This window comes from Brassica rapa, chromosome A08 (genome assembly GCF_000309985.2).
Source record: "Brassica rapa cultivar Chiifu-401-42 chromosome A08, CAAS_Brap_v3.01, whole genome shotgun sequence".
Taxonomy (NCBI): Eukaryota; Viridiplantae; Streptophyta; class Magnoliopsida; order Brassicales; family Brassicaceae; genus Brassica; species Brassica rapa.
This window is the reverse complement of record NC_024802.2, coordinates 6,085,664-6,093,681: the sequence shown is the minus strand read 5'-3', so window position 1 is coordinate 6,093,681 and position 8,018 is coordinate 6,085,664. Positions and strand designations below refer to the sequence as shown.

Here is an 8,018-nt window from a genome sequence, read left to right as displayed (position 1 = left end):
TACATACATGTCCCGGATCAAAAGAGGAGGAAGCTAGACGTCAAGGCAAAGCGTGGAGTCTTTGTTGGATATAGCAACCAATCCAAAGGCTATAGAGTTCTCATCTTGGAGAATGAGAAGATTGAAGTATCAAGAGATGTCGAGTTTTAAGAAAGCAAGAAGTGGGATTGGAAAAGGCAAGAAGAAGTGAGGAAGACATTGGAGTTTTCTATGGAAGACTCTCACTCGCCTGAAGAACAAACCGAAGGTGCATCCAGCCCTGAGGAACAAACCGAAGGTGTATTCAGCCCTGAGGAACAATTCGGAAGTACTTTCAGTCATGTTCTCTTTCAAAATGATGATCATGATACTAGTAGTGGAGATGAAGAAACTTCTGAGGCACCAAGGAAGTTCAAGTCCATGGTTGATATCATGGAAAGGGCACCGAGAGTAGAGCTTGATGAAGCGGCTCAAGCGATAGAAGCTTGTCTTCATGCACATGAAGAACCATACACTTATGATGAAGCGTGTGGTACTAAGGAATGGAGAGAAGCAATGAATGAGGAGATAGCCATGATTGAGAAGAACAAGACGTGGGAACTAGTGGACAAGCCAAAGAAGAAGAATGTGATAAGTGTGAAGTGGATCTACAAGATCAAGACCGATGCAAACGGCAATCACATCAAGCACAAGGCGCGGCTAGTTGCAAGAGGGTTCTCTCAAGAGTATGGTGTTGACTACCTTGAGACGTTTGATCCTGTCTCAAGACATGATACAATATAAGCCGTACTTGCCGATGCGGCTCAGATGAAGTGGCGATTGTATCAGATGGATGTGAAGTCAGCCTTTCTCAATGGCGACCTCAAGGAAGAAGTGTATTGCACACAACCGCCTGGGTATGTGACACACGGGAAGGAACACAAGGTGTTAAGGCTACACAAAGCTTTATATGGTTTAAAGCAAGCCCCAAAGGCATGGTATGGAAGGATAGATTCATACATACTTCAAAACGGTTTTAAGAGAAGGATGAACGATGCGGCTTTATACATCATGAAGCAAGGAGGAGATGTGTTGATCGTTAGTCTATATGTGGATGATATAATCATCACAAGAAGCAACATCCAGAGCATCAACACATTCAAGGAGAATATGAAGAAAGAATTCGAGATGGTGGATCTTGGATTATTGAACTACTTTCTTGGAATGGAAGTAATTCAAGACGATGGAGGCATATTTCTTTCACAAGAAAAGTATGCAAACAAACTTGTAGACAAGTTTGGGATGCGAGACAGCAAGAGTGTAAGCAACCCACTTACACCACAAGGAAAAGGAGTTGAGGATGACAAGGAGTATGGAGATCCGACTAAGTATAGAAGCATCGTTGCAGGGCTTTTGTACTTGTGTGCATCAAGACCTGATGTGATGTATGCAAGCGCCTATCTCTCAAGATACATGTCATCACCCCGCATGAAGCACTACCACGAAGCCAATAGGGTGTTAAGATATGTCAAAGGAACATCAAACTTTGGAGTGTACTTCACAAGCGTGAAAGAACCAAGACTTCTAGGCTACACGGACAGCGATTGGGGTGGTTCTAAAGAAGACAAGAAAAGCACTTCAGGTTACGTGTTTACTCTTGGATCAGCCATGTTTTGTTGGCAGTCAAGCAAGCAACAAACAGTGGCGCAATCAACTGTGAGGCGGAGTACATATCCGTGTGTGCAGCAGCAAATCAAGCAGTGTGGTTACAAAGACTATTTGAAGACTTTGGTCAGAAGTTTGAAGGAGGCATTCCGATCTTATGTGACAACAAATCAGCAATAGCAATTGGGAAGAATCCGGTGCAACACAGAAGGACGAAGCACATAGAGATCAAGTACCATTTCGTGAGAGAAGCTGAGCAAAGGGAATCATTGAACTGAAGTATTGCAAAGGGGATGATCAACTCGCAGACATTCTCACAAAGGCATTGGGCGGTTCAAGATTTGAAGATCTAAGGAAGCAGCTTGGAGTTAAGTCGAGATATGATTAAGGAGGAGTGTTAAATTATATAATCTAATCTCTCCTTGATACATTTACATAAGTTAGTTATTTATGTTATTACACAAAGAGTTGTAACTCTTCATGTTGTGTCCTTTAGTATAAAAAGTTGTGTCTCTTACATTTGTACTGATTCGATCTCTATATATAGATCAATCATCTGTTGTAAACACATCACCGAATCTCAATAATACAACAGTATTTTCAGAAAAGTTTATAAGCCTGAAACGTCTATCTTATTCTTTCTCTCGAACTCGTGTGTAACACACTGTGATCATTGTGTAACACAAGCGGTTGGTAAAAGATTAACAATATTTCCAAAGAAAGAATTAAGAGGTTAATAAAGAATGAAATTCTTCCTCAGTTAGATTTCAGTGACTTAGATGTATGCATAGACTGCATTAATTAAGGGAAAGCAGACGAAACATACTGTAAAGAAACCAGCCACAAGAAGCACTCAGCTTCTTGAGTTAATACACACTGATATATGTGGCCCTTTTGATGCTCCTTCATGGAGTGGCGAAAAATATTTCATTACATTTATTGATGACTACTCACGGTATGGATATACCTATCTACTGCATGAAAAGTCTAAGTCTGTGAATGTCCTAGAGGTATTCATTGACGAGGTGGAAAGGCAGTTAGATAAAAAGGTTAAAATAGTGAGATCGGGCAGAAGTGGTGAATTTTATGGAAAATTTGATGAAAGTGGACAATGTCCTGGTCCATTTGCAAAGTTACTTGAAAGTAGGGGCATATGTGCACAATACACAATGCCTGGTACTCCTCAGCAGAATGGTGTAGCTGAGAGGCGGAACCGTACCTTAATAGAGATGGTTAGGAGCATGTTGAGTAATTGCTCATTACCCCTTTCTTTGTGGATATATGCATTAAGAACTGCAACGTATGTGCTGAACCGGGTTCCTAGTAAGGCAGTTCCTAAGACTCCTTATGAGCTGCGGACGGGAAGGAAACCTAGTTTAAGACATCTACGTGTGTGGGGTTGTCCAGCAGAAGTAAGGCTATATAATCCACATGAAAAGAAACTTGATTCTAGGACTGTCAGTGAATTTTTCATTGGCTATCCTGAAAAATCAAAGAGGTATACATTTTATTGTCCTAACCATAGTACGAGAATAGTTGATTCGGATAATGATAGGTTCATTGAAAACGGTGAAACTAGTGGGAGTGGTGAACCACGAAAAGTGGAGATTAATGAAGTTCAGGTTGAAGTTCCTTCACCTGTAGTTTCACCTGAAGTAGTTGTTTCTATTGCTGTATCAGACTCTAATGACACAATAGGACAACATAATGATGAGTGTGGGAACCGAAATTTGCACTGTCGATTTCCGTTAAAATAAGGAAACTAGGAAAACCCTAATTTCCCAGAGGTCCCGGATATCTGCTAATACCACACGTCAAACAATCAGAACACGAGAATAACAACGATAATGTATAAGAAATCGAAAAGAGAGCAAAGTAGATCTTATTCCGAATTCGCGTTTGAGCGTTACAACAAGGTAAGTGCCTGGGCTACAAGAGCTGTCAGCGAGATTCCTAGTTCTAAAACCCTAAGACGACAATAAGAGCTGTCAGCGAGATGCCTGGGCTCGGTCGCTCGACGCTCGGTCGCTCGACGCTCGGTCGCTCGACGCTCGGTCGCTCGACGCTCGGTCGCTCGACGCTCGGTCGCTCGACGCTCGGTCGCTCGACGCACGGTCGCTCGGTCGCTCGACGCTCGGTCGCTCGACGCTCGGTCGCTCGGTCGCTCGACGCTCGGTCGCTCGACGCTCGTTCGCTCGACGCTCGGTCGCTACATAGCGACCGAGCTTGCCTGAGCTCGGTCGCTATGTAGCGACCGAGCGGGACGGACACTCGGTCGCTACGTAGCGACCGAGCTTGGCTCGACCTCGGTCGCTACGTAGCGACCGAGCGGGACCGACGCTCGGTCGCTACGTAGCGACCGAGCTTGTGCATGATTGGTCGCTGCGTAGCGATCGTGCATGGCTTGTCCGTGGTCCGATTGTCATACTCGAGCTCGTTGTGGGAACCGAAATTCGCACTGTCGATTTTCGTTTAAATAAGGAAACTAAGAAAACCCTAGTTTCCCAGAGGACCCGGATATCTGTTAATTACCACACGTCAAGCAATCAGAACACGAGAATAACAACGATAAAAATAAGAAATCGAAAAGAGAGCAAAGTAGATCTTATTCCGAATCTGCGTATGAGCGTTACAACTGGGCTCGAGAGCTGTCGGCGAGATTCCTAGTTCTAGCAACCCTAAGACGGCTAAACCTAATTGAGTCGCAGCTCGAAATAACAAAAACGGAAAGTTGCCTAAATCGCTCTAAGTGCTAAGTTTGCTCTGAAAAAGTTCTCTCCTCTGCTCCTCGCCTAGGACTCCTTATATACTAGCTCCAAGGTCGGTTTACGCTTTTACTCTTCTGCCCTTAAGCCGTCAGAGCATAAAAATGGAGATATTCCATTTTTCCCGATCTTCACAATTATCTTCAAAACTTCCGTATTTATCCGCGGAAACTTGACATTTATCCTTCCTCGTGGGCCAAGCGCGAACCATGCTGTGGTTCACGGGCTTTTGGTTAAGAAAAATCGTAGGATGGGCCTCGAGTCGTTTTTTAGGTCCCTTTGGGCCGTCTTCCGACTCGACACGTTTACTACGAGTTTTCCGCGGTTTCTAATCCGCAAAGTTTGATCGATGAATTAGAATAGCGGGAAACATGGACTGAGCTTGCTACAGTCTTCGGGAGATAGCATTCGAAGGTTTGACGAGAATGCAAGGACTGGGTGTCGTATCGATGTTCGGAAAGGTTCAATCGCTACACAGCGACCGAACTTTGGCTCGAGCCCGGTCGCTATGTAGCGACCGAGCGAAACGAGTGCTCGGTCGCTACGTAGCGACCGAGCTTCGGCTTGAACTCGGTCGCTACATAGCGACCGAGCGGGACGATCGCTCGGCCGCTACGTAGCGACCGAGCTTGGCTGAGTTCGGTCGCTACGTAGCGACCGAGCGGGACGAACGCTCGGTCGCTACGTAGCGACCGAGCGGGACGATCACTCGGTCGCTACGTAGCGACCGAGCTTTGGCCCGAGCTCGGTCGCTACGTAGCGACCGAGCGGGACGATCGTTCGGTTTGAATCCCAAAGAATACTTCTTCGTAAAAATAACCTCGTATAGGTTATTTTTACGAAAATTACATCCCTTCTTTTACTAACTCTTTCGGAAATACGATCTCTGAGGATTTTCGGGTGGTAATTCCGTCGTAACCGTTTTTGACCCCAACACTCGTCCGTGGCTGGTTTTAGATACGTGTCCGTTGCCTTGGGTCAGCCGGTATTTAATTCAATCGAGATTTGAACACGATTTTACCGCGAGATTCTTCGTAAATATTTCTTTATGAAGATTACTTTTCGTAAAAACGTTCATGCCGATTTTTACGGAGTTTCAGACATTGATTCCATCGTGACCGATTTTGACCCCAACAGTTAGCCCCCCAGCTCGTTAGAACCATGAGTTTCTAGCGTGAGGTTCTTGCGAGTGGCTTGGCAAGTTAGGCAAGTTAGGTGAGTTAGGCGGAATTAATGGTTGAAAAGGTGATATCTTGCATATTTCCATTGTTTTATCTACTCATCCATGTGCATTTTGATCATATAGACTAGGATTTAGCCATGTTTAGGTTGCATTTTGCATACATGAGTCTTTATCAGGTATTGGAGTACCACATGGAGTTCTTGGAGACATTTGGGTGCATTTGAAGCTCAAAAGAAGTGTTTAAGGTGATCATTGGACGAGCAGCGCATGGGAGCGACCTTTCCGGAGCGACACCGTCAAGTCGCTCTGACCTCCCTATCAGAGCGACCTTACCAGAGCGACGCGGAGAAGTCGCTCACGTTTTCATCACTCGGAGACACGAAAACGGGCCTGGAGCGACGTCTCGCAGCGACCCATCCAGGTCGCTCCCGAAGCCTAGAGCGACGTCTCGGTGCGACTACTGGAGGTCGCTGCGCGCCTATTGTTTGCTCGAATTCATGTTTACTCAGGGCCTTTTGGTCATTTCATTATGCACGTTTTTACTTTCTAAACCTATGTTTAAGTACTTTTTGTAAGCCATCAGAGGCAGATTATCTTTTATCAAAAGAAACCACCAAAAACCTCTTGGAAAGTTCATCTCTTGAATCAATTGTTCATTTTGTTATTGCAATCCTGTCGTTTTCATATCTATTTTCTGTGTTTCTCTACATGATTAATCTAAAATCCAATATGGGTTTAAGAGGAATCATGGAGATTAGTGAGTAATCACCTTTTGAATTCATGGGTTCGGGAGATTTAGGGTGATTAGGTTAGAGGTAGGATGTTTTAGTGTAGATCATTCTTATTCCTTGCTAGTAGAGTATTCATAACACATCTTCTGAGTTGGCCTCTCAAAAGTTGATCTTTAGGCATTTCCCACCCAAAAGGTGTTCGATGAAATGCCTGAGACAACTCTTCTAGCTTTTAGCATACTTTGCCGAAGACATTTGTTGTTAGAGGTGTTAAGATAGCCATTAGACTTGTTAGTAATGATTGCTTTCATATTATTCAACCAATGACATTTGATGTTTAAAATGTGTTAGTAATCATCTAGACATAGAGCTTGTTTATAATTGTGTCTAAGCTTAAGGTTGATAGTTTGATTGATCGTTTGCCATCCTTATTTCGAAACTTGATCACCCAAGGTCTAATCCCTATGCCCATGAGTTCTCTTTTCCCTTAGAAAGAAAGTCATTTCATTTATTGCTTTTATTGTTCTGAAACTTCATTAGCATTAATCATTAGCTTAGAACCCTTTTCAAATCATTGGTTGCACTTAGATTAAGTGAGTAGTTGCATTCTCAGTGCTTTGAAATCTCTTAGAATTGGTTCGACAATCTTTTATACTACATCATTTGTCTTAGGAGCCTTGAAAACTCCTAACATCAAATTGGCGCCGTTGCCAAATTCTGAGTAGATTTGAACATTGAGATTTAGTCACTTGCTTGAGACTAAGTCATTTTTATTTTTTTTTGTTACTGATTTTCATCTACATGTGTATGAACTTGCGGAACCGGTGTCCATCAAACCTAGTTCCAAGAGCTGCAGACATCAGAGCTTTAGAGAGAGAGTGCGCTAGAAAGAGAAGAGAAGAAGAGCAACAGGCTCACTTGCAAAGAATGGATACTGATATGGGAGACATACCTCAAAATGATGCGGGCGTCAATGGAGCTAACAACGTTCCACCAAACCAACAGCGAGCAGCTCGACCCATTGGCACTTACGACCGTCCCAACATTTCATGGTCATAGATTGGGAATCCGAGCACCCGCTGTGGCAGCCAACAACTTTGAGATCAAATCAGGACTCCTCAACGTGATCGAGAACAACAAGTATCATGGCTTGGCTCTAGAGGATCCATTTGATCACTTGGACAAGTTCGACAGCTACTGTGGGTTGTCAAAAACCAATGGTGTGTCCGAAGATGCCTTAAAGCTCAAGTTATTCCCTTTCTCTTTGGGGGATAAGGCACGTCAGTGAGAGAAGTCTCTACCCAACGACTCTATCACCACTTGGGATGACTGCTAGAAGGCATTCTTAGAGAAGTTTTTCTCTACTTCAAGAACTGCTAAGCTGAGAAATGAGATTTCCAGCTTTCAACAGAAGAACTTGGAAGGCTTCAGTGACGCCTGGGAGAGATTCAAGGGCTACCAAGCTCAATCCCACACTATGGTTTCTCTAAGGAGAGCTTGCTGAGCACATTCTACTGTGGTGCTCTTCCTAAGTAGAGGGCCAGACTGGATACAGCTAGCAATGGGTTCTTCTTGGGGAGAACTGAGGAAGATGCAGAAGAGCTGGTTGACAACATGGTAAAGAGTGATGCAGTCTACAGTGGAGACCACGACAGAGGCAGTAGAACAGATGATAAGCAGACAAGGAAGGAGTTGAAGGCTCTACAGGATAAGATA

At 44.0% G+C, this 8,018-nt stretch overlaps 1 non-coding gene across 1 annotated transcript; it reads right to left on the bottom strand.

The window, feature by feature from the left end:
* Positions 1–7,680: 7,680 nt before the first annotated feature.
* LOC117127644 lies at positions 7,681–7,786 on the bottom strand. The gene has a single exon (XR_004450664.1). It is a non-coding gene; the product is annotated as a small nucleolar RNA R71 (small nucleolar RNA).
* Between the last annotated feature and the right edge of the window lie 232 nt (positions 7,787–8,018).